The sequence below is a fragment of the Candoia aspera genome, chromosome 2 (assembly GCF_035149785.1).
Source record: "Candoia aspera isolate rCanAsp1 chromosome 2, rCanAsp1.hap2, whole genome shotgun sequence".
Classification (NCBI taxonomy): domain Eukaryota; kingdom Metazoa; phylum Chordata; class Lepidosauria; order Squamata; family Boidae; genus Candoia; species Candoia aspera.
The window spans coordinates 62,071,358-62,090,051 of NC_086154.1; the positions used below are offsets into that span (position 1 = coordinate 62,071,358).

Genomic DNA, 18,694 nt, shown 5'->3' on the forward strand with positions numbered 1-18,694 from the left:
CTTAGACAACTAGAGGTTGGCCCATACCAATGAATGAATGTCTGTTTTCTATGTTGATGAAGATTCTCAGTCATCCAGGTGGAACTGTCTGTAGGTTGAGTCATGGCAACTGGATTTCTCTCTTTTTGGTTGAAATGTTTCGCTGCTTGTCCGAGCAGCTTCTTCAGTCCGGGCAAAGGTTGGTGAGGGGACCCCATATATGTCTTCCTGGGTGGCTGCATTGTCCCTATACCTGAACAGCTTCTTAACTGTGTCATGGAGGTGTGGATTGTCTTTGAGATGTCTTGCTCCTAAATCCTTTGTTCATTCCCAATTAGATCATTAAGAGTGGCCTTCCTGGTGGTCTTAATCTTCCTGGGGACTGATGAAAGAGCAGCATGAAAAATGGGGACAAGTTGTGTCTGAGGCCTCCACCTCTATTGAGGGAAGGATTTTCTACTTTGGCATGAATGGATTCCTTAACCCCTCTCTCAAGCCACCTATCTTCTCTGTCCAAAATGTGAACATTATTGTCCTCAAATGAATGTCCTTTTTCTTTTAGATAAAGATAAACTGCTGATTCTGGTCCTGTGGTGTTGCTCCTCCTGTTTTGGGCCATCCTCTTGTGTAAAGGCTGTTTGGTTTCCCCAATGTAGAGCTCAGAACACTCCTCACTGTACTGGATTGCATATACTATGTTGCTCCTCTTATGTTTTGGTGTTGGATCTTTAGGGTGTACAAGCCTCTGTCTCAGTGCATTAGTGGGTTTGAAATATACCAGTATGTGGTGTTTTCCAAATATCTGTTTTACCCTTTCCGACATGCTGGCCGTGTAAGGAATGTCCAGGTTCTTCCGTTGACTCTGGGTCTCAGCCCTGTCGGCTGTTGTTTTAGGTCTAAGGGCAGACTTAGATTTAATGAAGGCCCAATTTGGATACCCACAGGCCTTCAGGGCTGTCCTCAGGTGCTGGTCTTCTTTCTTTTTGGCATCCATGGAGGTGGGGATGGTTTCTGCTCTGTGATGTAATGTCCTGATGACTCCTAGTTTGTGCTGCAGTGGATAGTGGGAGTCAAACATCAGGTATTGGTCTGTGTGTGTGGGTATCCTGTAAATCTCTATTTCTAGCTTGCCACCAGTCCCAATAAGAACCTCACAGTCTAGGAATGCCGGCCTGTTGTCCTTGGTGTCTTCCCTGGTGAACCTAATGTTTGCATCTATGGTGTTTATATGGTCTGTGAAAGCCTGTACCTCCTGAGCCTTAATTTTAACCCAGGTGTCATCCACATACCTGAACCAGTGGGTGGGCACCATTCCCTGGAATGTGCTGAGTGCTTTCTTCTCCACTTCTTCCAAGTATAGGTTGGCAACAATGGGTGACACGGGGGAACCCATGGCACAGCCATGTTTCTTTCTGTAGAAGTCATCTCTGTAAGAGAAGTAAGTGGTGTTGAGATACAGGTCCAGAAGATGGCAGATCTGATTCGGGTTGAGGTTGTTTCTCCTACTGAGAGTGCTGTCCTCTTCTAGTCTCTTCCTAACCACAGTTAGGGCATCAGTGGTGGGGATGCTGGTGAAGAGAGAGGAAACATCAAAGGAGACCATGGTTTCATCTGTATCCAGTTTCAGGACCCTAGCTTTAGCAGCAAATTCTTCCGAGTTATGACTGTGGTGGTCAGTGTATCCAACCAAAAAGAAAGAAATCCAGTTGCCATGACTCAACCTACAGACGTCTGTTTTCTATGGTGTAATATCAACTTTTTTTTCCAGATGTCAGTGAATCTGTACTAGACCAAACTATGTGTCTTGCCTTTTGTCTCCATTAAATAGTGGCATATGTCCATCCCATGCATAATGGAGAGAGAGATTCTGGTTTGGCCTCTTATTTTCAGTTTCTGGAGGGTTAGCAGGGCTAATCTATTGCAACAAAACAAAAGAGGTATCTTGAGGCATTTTAAAGGCTAATGGATTTATTATGACATATGATTTCATGGATCTCAGTGGCACAAAAGCTTCTGCCACATTAAATTGATTAGTCTTTAAGAGGCCAGAAGAGTCTTTGTTGTTGTTGTTGTTTTTCGGTTTCCCTTTTGCTTCAAATGTGCTCTCTCTCTCCACTGTCAGAGAGCCATTTGGTTTACGGTAGCAAGAAATCAGAAGGAATCTGGTAGCATCTTTTCCAAATAACTAATTTGATTTAAAAACCATAGGTTTTCATGAGCTGCAGCTCATGAAACCTTAAGCCTCTTAATCAAGTATCTTAGTTGGGAATAGTGGCACCGGACTCCTGATTTTTCTCTTGCTGTGATTTTGTCTATCTGAAATCAACAGATCTGATGCCAAAGAGAGAAAACTAAGGGAGAGGAAAGGTACCCATGCTGATTTCTTCTCCGTCTCCCAAAAATTATGGCTAGCTGGAAGGTTTTTAGTTTTACATTTGTTTATCTTTTTTTTTTAACCTTGCTTTTCAGGCATTTATTGCCTTCTAAGACAATTCACATTAATTAAAAAAGACAATGGCTGTGTTCACACGACACATTTATCTATGATTAATTTAACGATAATTTACTGAATTAACTGAATTTCTTGACTTTGCATAACAGCCATAAGTTAACCAACTGGACAAGGCTTTGACAACACATCGGGCTAAAACGAAGTTGGCTGATTTGTGTGTTGTGATAATGTAGCAAAATAAAGAGAGATTAAGAATCATGGCTTACTGTACTGTGCAAACACTGAATCTAAAAAGTCAAGGTAGAGAAGGAGAAATAAATTAAGGGAAGAAAGGTATAGAGAGCCGTACGCTAGCACATATATCCAATTGGTTCTCAACTGATCTTAACGTGTTGAGGTTCCTGGTTGAATAGTATTGGTGTTCCTTATTTATCTGGCTGATGGTTGAGGTTGGAATGTCTTGTCCTTCATTCCTGTAACAACAGCCTTGGATTTCATTGAAAGTGTTGCAGAATATATTTATAGTTTACACTAATTTATTTATTTATATTTCAAATTTAGTCACTGCCCATCTCACTCAAAGAGCAACTCTGGGCAGTTTACAATAAAACCTAATGAGGATCATATAGTAAAATTTACACTATTGTATAAACATTATTATGAAATAGTAAGGTAACTAATTCAGAAACAGCTACTGGCATCAGCTTGCATCTCATAAGAAGAAACAGAACAAAGGGGAGTAGAATGAAGGCCACAACCAATTAGTGTTCAGGGTTCATAAAGAACTGGGGAACTGGCATCTATTCAGTAAATGGGGAGGAGGAATGTTCCATGAGAAATAACAAATGTTCTTTTACAATAAGCGGTACAGTGGGAGCAATCAGCAAAGGTCCTGGATGCTTGGATTAATAAGAGTTTAAGCAGCAGGCAATTGGGGATTACTGCCTTGCTATACATAGCAACAAACTGTGTTCCACATCTCAGTGGAGCTGGGGGCAAGGGGGAGGGAAGAGAGGGAGGCAGCCAGGATGACTAGATGGGCCAAGTTGGTTCCTGTGGAGTTGCTGATATGCTGAACTAGAATCTCCTGGGAGATCCAGGTTTATATCCACCCTCATCCATGGAAGCACTGGATAACGTTGAGTCAGTCATCGTTTTCAGCCCAGCCTCCCCATATGGCTGTGGTAGGAAACATGAGAAGAGGAAGTGCTATATTTGCTCACCTTGAGGAGAACTAAGGTGAAAAAGTAAGAAATAAAAAGGAACAAAAAAATAATAGACTTCTCCCCAAATCCAGGGATTCTGTTCCTCCTTTACTTAACAAGGATAACATTAGGTGATTCCTTGTGGAGGGAGTGGGACAAACTATGGGTAATAATACTCTACAAGGTGCTTTGAGATCAACCCAATGATAATTATTGTTGCAATTTGGTGATTTGGAAGTTATACATCTACTGCTTCCTAGTGGGTGGAATTCTGTTAAATAGGGCTGTGTAATGTTCTGGATCTGATTCAGTAGAGATGCTTTGGAAAGCACAGGAGCACAAATGCAGTACCTTCTGTGACTCAAAGCAGCATCTATTTCCAGGACTCTGTGGCTGCAGTGGAAAGCTGTCTGCAACAGATGACAAACCTGGAAAAAGATGTGGCTGTTTTGATGACTAACAGACAGATACTCCATTTATAGTCCTGCACATACTCCCCTTCCAAATTAGTCCCAAAATGTTACGCTGGCCTATTAGTTGAATTCTAGCACATTGGAAGAATTTCCCAGTGATTCATTTCTTTTTTGCCTTGTGGGCTCTGAGAAAAGAGAACAAGTTAACTTTCCTAATAACAAATGTATTTTCTCATAATTTAACTGAAAAATGTTTACAAAACCTCCATCAAAGAAAACATCTTGCTTTTAGTTCCCATTTATATATACCAGAAGTATGCAACTTCTTCCATGTTAAGGACTGCAGTTCGCCTTTGAATGACATGTCATGGACAATATGTAGATCAGAAAAAAAAAACACTAAATTCTATGAAATTACATTTCATATATGATTCCTTAGACTCCACTCACATATTCAGTCATATCTCCTACTGTCACATGAAAAATCTCAATTCATTAATTTATGGAGGCTCTTGGGGCCACACCACATGCAAGGTTTCTGCAGATGTGGTTTTCAGAGGGGGAATCAATTGATGGACAATTGAAAAGTGCAGTTAATAGAAAAGGGGCATGCAATTTGAAGGAAAAATAAGGGATGATTTGGAGTGAATGACATTCTTAAAATGTATAAAAAATAAGGCAGGATGATTGAAAGGGAGGGAAATATCAAGAAATAGAGATTTGGGGGAGAATGGATAATAGGAAATACTAACAAATTAAGGAAAGGATTCATACTGCATAGGTTCTCTCGCATAGCCTTCTTTAGCTTTTAAAATTAGCTATAGAAAATGAGAAGGTGCAGAAAAAGATATACAAATAGGAAAATAGAGCTGTTCTTTAATCACTAGCGAGCTATTCTGCATTAGAAAAGAACAAAGAATGAAAGATAGGGCTTTTCTGTAATTGACACCGTTTGGGGCTCTGTTTTCAGTCAGCAACCAGAAAAAAAAAAGTTGCAAGAACTCAAACTACTCAGAAGAGAGTCTGTGAAAGAATATTTGTATGGGTGGATATCCCTTGAATTTTGAATAATGGCAATTTGTATTACGAGAAATCATGTGTTGTTGCTTTATCTGAGGCTTCTTCTCCAGAATGTATTTCTGAACTGAGAATAAGATCGTAAGAAGCATGTGGTTAAAGATTGACCAAAGCCTCCACTCTAGTGAAATCTCATGTATGGAAAGAAGTCTGCTGTAATCAGAGTGGAGTTGAAGGTATCGACCTTCAGGTGCTGTGACCTAGTCAGTGTATGGCATGTCAGAGAATAGAACCCACACCCCCTCTGGGGTAGTCCATACAGGAATGTACCTATCCCCTGCCCCATGCTCCCTCCCCTTCCCTGGTCAAATAGGAACAGCTTGTTTTGCTTGGAAGCTTCAGGGGACAGGGAGGGGTTGTGTTTACCACAGCCAGCACCAGTGCACAGAACTGTAAGAGAATGATGGTAGTTAGCATCTTATTTGGCATTTCCTGAGCTGCTAGAGCAAATAACTTTTATAATAAATCATTCAGACTGAGACTGAAAACCATTTTTATACTATATGACACATTATAGGCCAAATGGAATATGGGTCTTTGTAATCTGATCCATGCTTATATTGAATTGGGTGTGAAATAGGTAGAAGGGAGTACTATTTACAACCAAGAATGTATAAATGTGGGTAGCCCAAGCTTCTCCAATTACATTAAAGAAGATTTTTCTGGGCAGCAATGGTCCAGATGTCCCAATCAACTATTATTGTAGCAGCTGCAGGAAAATTATTAAATATTAAGCTTAGTTGATGAAATTCCCTATTTTAGTATGGTTTATAGGCTACCTGACCAAAACAAAAAACAACAAAAAAACAAAACTCTTGTGGCTGGTGAAAATTTCCAAATTTCTGTTTTGATTAATTGTTTTGATTTGTTTTTTGGAAGTATTTTAAAATTGGAATTTTCTGACTTAGTTTAAAATGCATTAATATTACTTGAGATGTTAGAAATGGTCCTCGGAATTTCCAGTTCCATATACTGGTGCATTGTATGAATACCTGAAATCACTCATTCATCGACATCATAAGCAAGAGACACTGAGCCACTTCCTAATCAACCAGAAGGAAGTTGCCTATTGCTTGTTGAGAAGAAGCAACATCTTTCAAGATTTATTTTATCTTCTGTAATTGTCCATGTTCCGGGGGGGAGGGATTTATCGTCTTTTTTTCCTTAGACAATAAATCTCCATCTAGTGATTCATGACAATAATGTTCATAGATGTGAATTCAGAACAGATCTGCCTGCTCGTTTATGAAGTTGATTCACAGAAGAAAAAAAAGTGTTCAAGTGGAAATAAAAACCAACTAGACCCACCAACTTAATGATGGCTGCCCATAAGTAGAATGCAACAGAGGTAAAGCAGTAGGTCATGCTGACTGCAGCATCATTGGAACAGAGCCTGGCTACTGAGACAGTTTTAGAATATAATGCTTATCCCGATGATTTAAAATTAAGCTGGGTCTGGAAGAAGAATTTAAGTAAACTTGAAGGGTGTTTGGATGAAAATGGTAGAGCTGTGGGAACATAGGAAGCTGCCTTCTGCAATGTCAGACCGTGGATCCGTTTAGCCCACACTGATTGGCAACTGCTGTGATGGATTTTAGGCAGAATTCTTCTAGCCATAGCTGTAAATGTCAGGATTAAATTTGGAAGTTTTTGCTAGCAAAGCTGGCACTGACTTATGTCTCTTCCTTGAGGAGCGCTGAAGACCGAGGTGAACTCGGTGGAATTGCTAAGGAGCAAAGGCTGTGTGTGTGCGCGGGTGCATGTATACATGTGTGTTTCAGAGCAGGGGAACCATTGCTGGAAGAACAGGAGTGCTGCTGGCTGGGCATCTAAACCACATGCACAGTAAGACTATTAACCCATTCTATATAGGCTCCTGTGGGGTTTTTATTTGTCTGGTATTGCTCTCTGAACTACCCAGCTTCTTCTGCCCCTCAATATATAAAAATGGCTTAGCCATAGTATATGGAATATGTTGCTCAGTGCTTCACTGTGACACTTCCTAGTGTGGACATCCAAAGAGAATTTCAGTATAGCGTCAATAATATGTGTGTGAAAGGGAAGGAGGGAAAAGGTGTGAAGTACAAGTATAACACACAATACACCCAGAAGTACCCTTTACATGGGCTGCATTCAGTGCTCATTGTACACAGACATAGAGACTTCATTTCCTGTACTGTCATATACTTTACCTCCTAGCAAATAACATTGTCATGAGGACAAATATAGACTCAAAGTACAACATAATGGCATACAGCAGAGTTTTCTCACAGAATGGCACAGGACATTCCAAGGTAAAATCAGTGCAGATATGATATGCAGACTTTAAAATTCAGATGCAGTAAGGATACTTGTGGGCCTACACCTGTCCCTTGTCACATAAAGTTAGACTTATTTGCTGTTCTGCAAACCAAACCAAACCAAACCAAACCAAACCGTTTTAGGGAGCGTTTGCCTTCCCATCCTTTCAATTTTTTAAAACTCTCCCTGTTTCCCACTGCTACCTCGTTAACATAGTTTTCAAATAAGTGTTTTAAAAAATAATTAGTACCATGCATGGCTCCTTCATTTCCACATTAATATTGCTAATCAGGAGCCCAACTGAACTGCATTCTGGGAAGAAAGCCAGCTATGGAACAAATGCTGTGGCTGCCAGATCCTGCCAGCTGTCAGCAGAGCCTGCTCACTCTGGGAGTCCCATAGAGTAGGGCTGGGAGCCGGAACCTTTTCTTGTACAGCCCATTAACCAAAGAGCAGTGGAAATCTGGACTAGCAGTGGCACTTGGTATTCGTCACTCAAGTAATTGAAATGCTCTGTGTTATATAGGGTTAAAATGGGTGTTTAATTTTAGGATAACAAGACTGTTGAGCAAAAAACCTAAAAGGAAATTTTTCTTAGCCTCAGATAAAAAACACAGGGCTCCCTGTACTGACTGTGAAGGGGTTTGCTGTCCAAATCTTGCATGAAGCTTGGAATTGTTTATCTTGCGCTTGCTTCCCAGCAGAGAAGTCATTATTCATCTGCTAAGGAGATGGAAGGTAGGAAATCAAACTCTTGATCTTATGTGTCTGTGTCTCAACCTTATTTTGCACCAATCAAAAGCTTTCAATAAATTATGAAGAAACTATAGTTTTAGTTTTTGCCTGACACCACTATAAGGTTCACAAATGGCAAATAAATGGGACTCCAATTGAACAGGTACACACCTACAAATACCTTGGAGTGCAGTTCCACGCTTCCTTATCCCGGAACGCTCATTTTCTGTACCAGACAAGTGTTGCACAGCATACCTCATCAGCTATTATAAGATTTTACCATTCCAAAGGAGCCCATTATATTCCTGCAGCTTGCAAGGTCTTTCAGGCTAAGGTAGTCCCTCAGCTTCTCTATGGGTCTCAGATCTGCTCCCTTGCAAAGCTCAATTCTATTGAAACCATTCAGAATAAGTTTATTAGGTCCATATTGATGGTACCAAAAAGTATCAAAAATGCCATCCCACGGGTAGAAATAGGTATAGTTTCATTGGATGCCAGAGCATGGTTCCGTCTTCTTACCTTCTGGCTAAAGTTAATTATGTTGCCTATAGGTTTAGCCCCATTAATATTTAGAGACCATTTTAAGTCATCTTGACTAAAAAAAGCCTTAGACAAAATTAAATTGCTGGGCTTCTCTATGGAAAGTCTGTAGTCATTAGGATTTGATAATGCTAGAACCACCCTGAAACAACAAATCTGGGATATAGATCTCCAAACAAATTTAAGTAAGGTGCTGCACCCCAATATCTGTCATTTTCTTCCAGAAGGGTTTGTTCTAGCTTCTTATTTATCATCTATCACAATTTTGAAATTTTGTCAAATTTAGTCAGGCTGGACGCACTGCCCTCAGCAGTCCTTTTTGGACATTTTAAGGGTATTCCCATGCACTGCCTGTTATGTCCATGTGGTGACGGCTCAGTAGAAACCCTAAGCCATATGTTGTTATATTGTTCCCTATATGAGGACTCTAGACAGATCCTTCTATATCCGCTATTGAAGAAATTTCCAGGCAGGGAATGTGGTTTCTATCTAATGCTACTTCTTTTGGACAAGGACCCGAAAATATCCTCCCAGGTTCCCTGGTTTTGTGCTACCACCTGCACAATACGCTGCACCATCACTTAGATTTAGAATTTCTTAACATAGTATTTTATTTCAATTCATTTTAGTATTTTCATTCTTAATTAATTTTGGATTGTAGTGTACTAATTGCTTTTGTTTTATATAGATGTATTAATGTAAGAGTGTTGCTATTGTATAGTTTTATTGTGTCTGGCCTTAGGGGCTGTAATAAACATGATGGATGATGATGTCTCAACCTATAGGTTGCAGCTATATCCAGCACTGCAAGTATTTCTGGGAGAATTTCTTTTTTCCCCTCTCATCAGCTCCAAATTAAAAAGAGGCAAAACCAACAGTGTTGATGTTTAGTTTTGCTAAATAAGATTTCCTTGTTGCAACTTGCTGTGGAGTTTCATCAGAACCTTGTATGTTGTCGCCCGAATTAACAATGTGGACTTTGCGTCTTCTAAGCCAATTTGAAGCATTCCTGATTTATATCTCACTTCCCTCTCCTTCTGCATCTGGGGAGGTAATTCATTTATTACTTGCTTGTCCATAGATCATCAGGCTTGGCATCTCATGGCAATTTCCTTGCAGGAGAGCAAATAGATACTTATCTCAGCCTGGGTGGTAGGCTTGCTATTACTTGCTTTTTTAAAACTGCAAGTTTATCATTTTTTCAAGGAAGATCCTTTGATCCAATAAGAATCTAAGGCACTGTGGAATCAAGAAATCATAGCAATTTTTATATGAAAATATAATGTAAGTAAATTAGTACCTTTTGATTGTTACTGTTTGGGAGTGGAAGGTCCTCCAGCTAATTTGGGCCTAAGCCATATAAAACTCTGTATGTAAGAGTGAGCACATTAAACTGGGCTTGGAAAGCAACTGGCAAGCAGTGCAGCTGTTTCCAAACCCTACCTGTGTTGTTATATTCTGGGCCAGTTGCAGTACAACCACTTGTCATTCAGTGACTACCTTGGTTACCAAATATGACGGTAATAAATGGTAATAAAAATTTCATTTTTAGACCAATGCACGCATTTATGACCAAATTTTGTGTGCCTGACAACAATGCATGCCGGAGTGAAAGTAATGTTGATGTAGCTGTGCGAGAGAACTTTATCTGAATGAGATGGCAGCAACCAGTGATCTTTGTAACACCTCTCTCTCTCGGTCACATGTTCACTTAGCAACCATTTTGCTTAATGACCAGATTGTTGGAATGGGACTCAGTCACTAAACAAGGAGTGGGTGTATCTGGACCAAGGACCACTCCATAAGGAATGTATTACAATAAAATAGTTTTGCAATAACCAGCATGCATATGTCAGGTCTCTCTCCTCCAGTAGGGCAGAGACAAAGCTGATAAAAAACTTTTCCTTTAGTAGAGATGTTATGTGCTTTTCCATGTTAATGCTGTATTCAGGAGGACTCCTAGATTGTGAACCAGTTCCTTAATGGAGAAAGCAGTTCCATTCAGGACAGAGTATCCCTAATTCCTGAAATCCAGTCTCCAGAATCAGCAACAACTCCATTTTGTTCAAATTCAGCATCAGTGTGTCCTCCCATATCCAGTCCCTTATAGTCTGGAAACACTGCTGAGACATCCAACCCAGAGTTTACAGGAATGGAGAAATACTTTGAAGTATTGCAATTCTGTTTTAGCTGCCTAGGTTCTGGACACATTCAGAGTTTTGAAGTCTGCCATTAAGCTTCCCTTGAGACATCTATCTCGTGGTGTCTTAGTTGTGCAGTATTTTAACTTTAAATAATTATTTGAAGGAAAGAGCATCTTTCTCACTAAAACATGTTTATTGTAGGTTAATATGGTCAAGAATAGGATGAAGCAATTGGAATAGCATTCACATAATGAAATCATTAGCATGTCTTGTGGCGGGTTGTTTTTTTTTTTTTAATCATATGGCATAGCAGTTCGGTGTTCATGTATGATAGCTTGTACATGGCATAAACATGAGGAAAGGCACAGAAATACAAAGGAGCAGGAAAACCAAATGTATCTGATGACCCAGGGGAGAGACGTATCAAGGTTTAACTGCTTCCCATGTGTGGTAAATAGTGGCCCATTGTTGAACAGAATAGCTGAAGTAAATTCTCAATCAGTTGTTTTTATGCTTCCTCTTGTCTAATTATTTATTTGATAATTCATGTTCATGTTTGACAATTATGACCAATAACCTGAGACTACATTATCTTTTCTCCCACATTGTAAAATATTCTTGTGACAGACAGCTTTAAATATTCCTGAGGTAGTTAAAACCATTATCCCCCAAGCCCGAAATCTCTGTGAAGTAGAGATCTTCTCTACAACTTTCTCTCACTTTCCTGGAGGCTTGCCATTTAAGAAATATACAGTGAATTTATGACTTTAACACCCTCTATTTTATGATCCCTGCAAGCTCCAATTTCCACTTTTATCACCAAACAGAAGATAGCACCAGAAGCCAGCCAACAGAATACACTAGGCTTTCCATCAGATTAGCTGTCAGTTTCCTCCCAGAAACTCTTTCTCAGTTTCATTCAGCAAAATATTTTTATTTGGACATTGTCTATTATTTTGTTCATGAATATTCTCATCCAAATTTAAACTGTGCAGGAGGTGCTTCCTCTTCATAGAATGGAGGTACTGCAGCTGTTGCTCCCCCCACCCCCTGCTCCTCAGGTGCTCCAAGAGGATAACATGGTCAGGGGCATCAGAGGCTCTGAGCAATGCAGGATATTACCTGGACTGCAGTCCTCCTTTCTCTCTCCCACTACGGTACCCAGTGCAGATTATCCATCAGGGCAACCAAGGCCAAACCTGTGCCAGCTTTTGATCTGAATTCAGACTAAAAAGGATTGAGACAATCAGTTTCCTCTGTTGGTTCCCATTTTGTAATGTTTGCATCTCTCCTTAAAACATTACTAGAATCTTTTGGGGATTGTTGTTGTCGCAAAGAGTCAGAGTAAATACAGTCTGAATGAAGACTGAACTGATATTCCACTGCATCATAACTTGAATTCATGGGAAGGAAGGGATATCATCATGCAAATGTTGTGAACTACTGTATGTAATTCGCATTATGATGTCATGGTGTGTGGGACCTCATCATGGCTTAGAACAGATGCCTAAGGACTTGATGACCTGGAACTTTAGAAAAGATAGCTAATTCAATCTTAAATTAGCAGTACATTTACAACAGATGCCATATTTGTCTTTGACATGTATTGTGGATTTCTAAACACTTAATTTTTTTTTAAAGAAAATCTGTGCAAATGATGGTTTTTAAGTTAAAGCAGTTCTGACTCAAATACGGAGAAGTCTTAGATTTCAACAAAGAGCTGTTTTGAGATCTACCTAAATCCCACTCAGCTTCTGTGATCTCACATGTGGCCACCCCTGAGAATGCAATTATGGTATTAACTGAGGCATTTTAGATTTTAGTCTTGGATTTCAAAACTGCCATTTAGGTTGCTTTAGCAAATCTGTCTGTTGTAGGAATAAGTAAGAAAAAAGTCAAGCACGGTCTGAAAACGTTTTGGCAAACTAATAGTTTTACCCTTTTACATCTCAAATGAAGTCAAGAGGATATAAAGCTGTTCCCTTGGTTGAAAAAAAATAAATCAAAATGTCAAAGTCATTTGGTCAGAAAAAAATTGCATATCTTTTTTTATGCATGTAACATACTGTACACTGCTCATGCATATATACCAATCACACTATTCCCTGTCATGGAAAACAATGTTAGGAAAAATACAAACAAGGAAAAATAAAAATAAATTAAATATAGGAGATAAAAGAAAAAGAAAAGGAAACCTAACTAAATCTGGTTTACCCTGGCATCATTACCTATACCTCTCTATACCTATCTGTCCTTGCAAATTGTCTGCTCTTAATTTAATTCTTCATTACTTATTCTTCATTTGCTTAAAATGAACTGTAGTAATTACTTTTTGTAGGATATGGAAAGTGCTTTTTTTGGCAAGAAGTAAAAACTGGGTGCATGCTGAAATCATCACTGCAAGCAATATTAAGTTCTCTCCAGTGTTCGTCTGGGTTTCTGATGTGGCTTTCAAAGTCTTTGGAATATTCTTTCCGATATCATGAATTGGATGTTTTACTGACTAACTGCTTGAAGACAGAGCTTTTCTGAATCATTTTGATGACAATCAAAAGCACTTCTCTTGAGGCCGGAAAGCACTTGCCTAACCCCAACCGCTGCCACCCTGGGCTGTTAAGAATCTATAGTAGAAAAAAGGATGATTTGCCACTGAATATTTCCTATGATTCCTACAATTTCTGAGGGTTTTTTTTTTAAAAGAAGTGTAACAACAGGAATTTTCAAAGTGTTGTGAACGTGATTTATAGGAATACATCGATTTGTTTATACCTGGAGCCTTTTCTTGGTGACTTGTTAAATTCATAAATGTAAGAAGCAGATCCCATGTCATATCAAGAGATGGAACTAAGTGTAAATTTATGCAGATGAAGAGATGAACCAACCACTGATAAGGAAAATTCAGTATGAGAAAAGATGAATTCACAAAAATGTGGGCCATCTCAGGAAATTGGTTCATCATAGTGACAAATATTTTGATTACAAGTGAAATTCTCCTCATGATAAAGATCAATTTGTGGTTTCTATTTCTTTATGTAACTCTTCATTGCACTTTTGCAAATGGAACCTGTACAGAGAAAACTTAATTTCTTTTTCTTAATTCAGATTAAGCACCAAAAGACAAGTAAGTGGCAGATTGTTGGGAGTAGGGGCAGAACCTGCCCCTTGAAGGAAAAAGATCACTAAGCATAAAGCCTGAAGCTATGTGATGCCCCTGCATAAAGGCTTCTATTTTCTGCCATTCATTCCCAGAAGGAAAAAAATAAAGAATTGTGCTTGAAGAGAAAAATTTAGTGGTGATCAAAAACCTGAGTCTGACATGGGATGGGGGGGGGCATCTTGCTTTCTGTTGAGAACCCCCTCACATTTGTGGGGCTATGATATGTCTCTGTGCCTTCTGCACTGGGTCTACCTATCCCTTGCAACTCCAGTCATAACTGATAGAGCTGCAAAAATGGTGTGCGGATGGCCATATCTGCATGAAAGACCACAAGACTGATAATGGGAAATAGTATACATCTCATATTTTACATAATTACCAGAGGCCTTGTTCATAGTCACAGTAGTCACTTCCCAATTGGATTATTGCAAGGTATTCTACATGGGGCTGTCCCTGAAGACCATCCAGAAGCTGCAACTGGTTCAGAGCATTCTGTGGTTTGCCTATGTTACACTGATGTTACACAAGCTCCATTGGCTTTCAGTTGCTTTCTGGGTGCAGTTCAAAGTGCCCTACATAGCACAACAGCAGGTTATTTGTGGGATGGCCTCCCCCTGAGAGTATCTGTCCATCTCACTAGGTTAGATAGGGTGGGGGCGCTCCAGGTCCCTTTCTTCAAGGTTGTCACCTAATGAGACCTTGGAGGCATGACTTCTCCATAGCTGCCCTGGCCCTTTGGAATAGCTTCCCACGTGCGAATTGGTGGGTTAGGGTTGCTGTGAGCCTTACAGGATCTCTGTGTGAGTTAGGCAGCCATGTAAGTTCTTTAAATAAATGAAAAGGATAAGAATGGTAAAGCAATTGCATAGAGGACAGTTTTTTCCCAGGTGAATACCGAGAGCTAGGCGCAAAGATTACTGCAGATGCTGACTGCTGTCAGGAAATCAGAATACATTTAATTCTTGGGAGGAGAGCAATGACGAATCTATATAAAATAGGTAATAGCAGAGACATCACACTGACGACAAAAGTCCACATAGTTAAAGCAATGGTGTTCCCCGTAGTAACATATGGCTTCGAGAGCTGGACCATAGGGAAGGCTGAGCGAAGGAAGATAGATGCTTTTGAGCTGTGGTGCTGGAGGAAAATTCTGAGAGTCCCTTGGACTGCAAGAAGATCAAACCAGTCCATACTCCAGGAAATAAAGCCAGACTGCTCACTTGAGGGAATGATATTAAAGGCAAAACTGAAGTACTTTGGCCACATCATGAGAAGACAGGACACCCTGGAGAAGATGCTGATGCTAGGGAGAGTGGAAGGCAAAAGGAAGAGGGGCCGACCAAGGGCAAGATGGAGGGATGATATTCTAGAGGTGACGGACTCGTCCCTGGGGGAGCTGGGGGTGTTTACGACCAACAGGAAGCTCTGGTGTGGACTGGTCCATGAAGTCACGGAGAGTTGGAAGCGACTGAACGAATTAAAAACAAACAAATACTGGCTATGGAGAGGTAGACTGGAAATAGAATAAATCCTTGAGTTGCATAATACCAACTGCAATTTATGGTATACTAATGTAAATATCATTTTAAAAACAACTACAGCACAGCAAACTTTCATGAGCTATAGGTAGCAGAGAAAAGACAGTCAAAAGGAGTTGGTGGTGAAGAGAAGCTGGGATGTACAGTAGCCCCCCTCTTTCTTTGGGCACAAACTGCCTCTAAAGATGCTCTGTTCTGGAAACTACTTTCCAGCTATCAGCAAAGAAGAGCTAGGAGGCCCAACAGAAGGTGCTTTGTGTTGCCTGCCAGCATGTCTGAGGCTCAGGGTTTTCCAAACCTGGCAAACTAGCCTGCCAGAGATTTGCTTCCAGTCCCTCTGCAGCTCTTCTCAGACTTTGGTCCATTCATAAGCTGATGGCCAGCCCTAGGTGGGCTGAACTTTTGTTCCTGTGAGAATATGAGAACACTTGGGGCAGTATCTCTCGATGTTAAAGGAGAGACCCTCATCTTGCTTACTGATGAAGTGAGATGATTAATTTCCCTTCTACTTAAAGCCTTGTGACCTTTAAAAAAAATACTGGCCTAGAAAAGCTCAGTTGCTGAATGAATGAGAAGAACCACACTCCACCTGCCAAGCTCCTTACAGAATTGTTTTCCCCCCAATATTTTTAATGTCAATGCAATGCAGTTGGTGTTATCAACCCTCTGCTCTGGGCAGCAGGTCAGATATTCTTAATGGGGGCTAAGATTTGGAATATTTTTTTCCATGTACTTAGAGTTGAATGTTTTGTATTTGAATATTTTGTATTTTGTATGTGGAGAATTTCTACATGGAGATTTTTATTGAAAAGCAAATATTACTAAGGTAATAAAGAGATTTAAGAGAAGAGCTTGGGTGTTCTGTTCAATCTCTTCTTCAGTAGAATATTATGTTTCAGTTACTCTTTTGTTGGTAGAAAATGTTGACTTGGTTACATTTTTCTAGGCTTGAGCCTTACATCCTGTGTTGTGTTGTGTGAAGTGTAAGACTTGAGTAGAAACCACAGCCAAGCTTATAAATGCCCAGGGGTAATCTGGCTGTTCTGTTCTGTCATTGTGCTGGAAGAAATCATACTTGGTGAGCTTCTTGTTTAGCATTTGAATGTACAGGAATTTATGAAGAATTGGTAAACCTTTTAAAAATGAATACTGGATTATTCCAGGAAGCAAAATAAAATGCAGCATCTTCTGTGAACCAGCAGTATTAATGAGCTTGTAGGACAGTTTAGGACCTCATATATCCCTGCCTCCAGTTTTCTTGCAAAAAAGTGGATGATGCCATTTTCCATCAATAATTTGAATCTCCCAGATTTGTGCCCAATAGTCCACTTACTAGGAAAGAGAAGACAGGATTCCTTTTGCAATTGCTGTCCATTTTTTCAGGTTCATTTGCAGGCCTTCTGCACCCCTTTGCATTAGTTTAGCCTGTGTCCACTAAGACCCTTCTCTTCCTGCTGCATCTGCCTTCGCCTTTAGCGCTGCTGTTCCCCTCTCACTTTTTCCACTCAAGCACAAAAACAGGGATACTGCCTGTACAGCATGCCAAGTGCTTTTCTCAATTCTGCTTCAACTGCAACTGTGTGCTTGAAAGGGACAGAGGCTGCTCTACTTCCAGCCAGAGAGTTAAGGCGCTCAGCCTGTTTAGCATCTAAAAAGAAAGTTAAGGAGTAACTTGGTTATGGTGAGCAAAGCAAGAGTGCTAATAGCTGTTGATGGGAAACTGCAATGACAACACCAAAGGGCTGGCGATGAAAGCTACTCAGGTACACATAAGAAATAAGACACATTGTTTTACTGTGAGAGTAACTAAGCATTACCATGGCTTGCAAGAGAATGGGAAGTAATCTTTCTTCAAATACCAGTGGATGTAGGCTTCAGGGCTGGTTAGATTTGGCCTGCAGTAGCTTTAGACTATCCCATGGTCCAAGCTAGATGTAGTTACTTGACATTCCCAAGTCTGATGCCAATGCCGTCTTCTTCCAACCCATAATTTCAGGCTGGATTTTCCTCTCTTTATTCAGGAGCCTATTGCCCACTGAAGACATACAAAGCTTTGTGTGTATTGCTTTGTATACCTTCAGTGGGTGGGGGTGAGTGGGGGTAGGATGGTGATGGCACATATAGAAAGTTTAGTATAGCTAAGCAAAGCCCAGAAAACGTGCAACCTTCTGTATTCATCTACACTGATTGTCCCTGTTGGGTAGGAGAGCGCCAAACTCTCTGGAGCAGGAAATCAGTAATCCAAACAGCTAGATGCTTTGTTTTATTACCATGGTAGTGCTGCTGCCAGATAGCTAGGAGCAGAAAATGGGAGGCACTGCTTGAATTTATGACCTTTTTCTCAAAAAGGAATCCTGTACCAATATTTTCTCAATAATTGGAATCCTGTACCAATCAGAAAAAGCTTACCTCAGATTTCCATCTGCAAAATCTAAAATAAGATAAATTATTCTGATTTTTACAAGGATTCCAACATATGCATATGAATCCATGGTGAAGTTTTCATTGCTTTATTTATTATTGGGGAAGATTCCCCAGTTGTAATCTTTCCAGTGGATTCCAATCCTATGAATATCTACTTAGAAATACTTTATCTCCAATACTTTTGTTGGAATTTACTTGTCCATAAATGAATTGAATTGCAACCCAAATCTTCTGAAGAAATTTCCTAAATGTGATACTGGTATTCCATAATAATTCTCTATACTTGTCTGTTCCCATTCACTTTGCCACAGTCGTTCTTACTGGTGGGTTCTGTCACCTGAAGTGTCATCGAAAAGGGTATGCCTGGAAACTATAACTTGTCACTCTGCTGAATTCCTAAAACAATGAACTGAATCATGAACTTGGCTTCATGAAATAGAACAGTTGAGAAGCTTGGTTTAAAAAAAAAACAATTTGAATCTGTAAGGAGAGATTTTCTCTGATTCTTGGGGATCACAAAGTAACCCCAAAATCAAGACTGTCCTTTCTGTACCCAAAAATACCAGATTAGACCTTGGATGTTACACAGTGTATCAGACATGGAAGCCCAAGGGTCAGATCTTTGGGAAAGTAATGATTAGCATTGGACCAGAATCATTTGTCAATGTAAGGAAAAAAACATCACACAATTGTTTTAACTGTGAAAGTAACTAAGCATTACCACAAATT

At 39.9% G+C, this 18,694-nt stretch overlaps 1 protein-coding gene across 1 annotated transcript in view; it reads left to right on the top strand.

Moving 5' to 3' along the window:
• The window catches only part of SLC38A3 (solute carrier family 38 member 3), a 75,159-nt gene that overhangs the window by 22,996 nt on the left and 33,469 nt on the right, over positions 1-18,694 (top strand). The window lies entirely within an intron of this gene.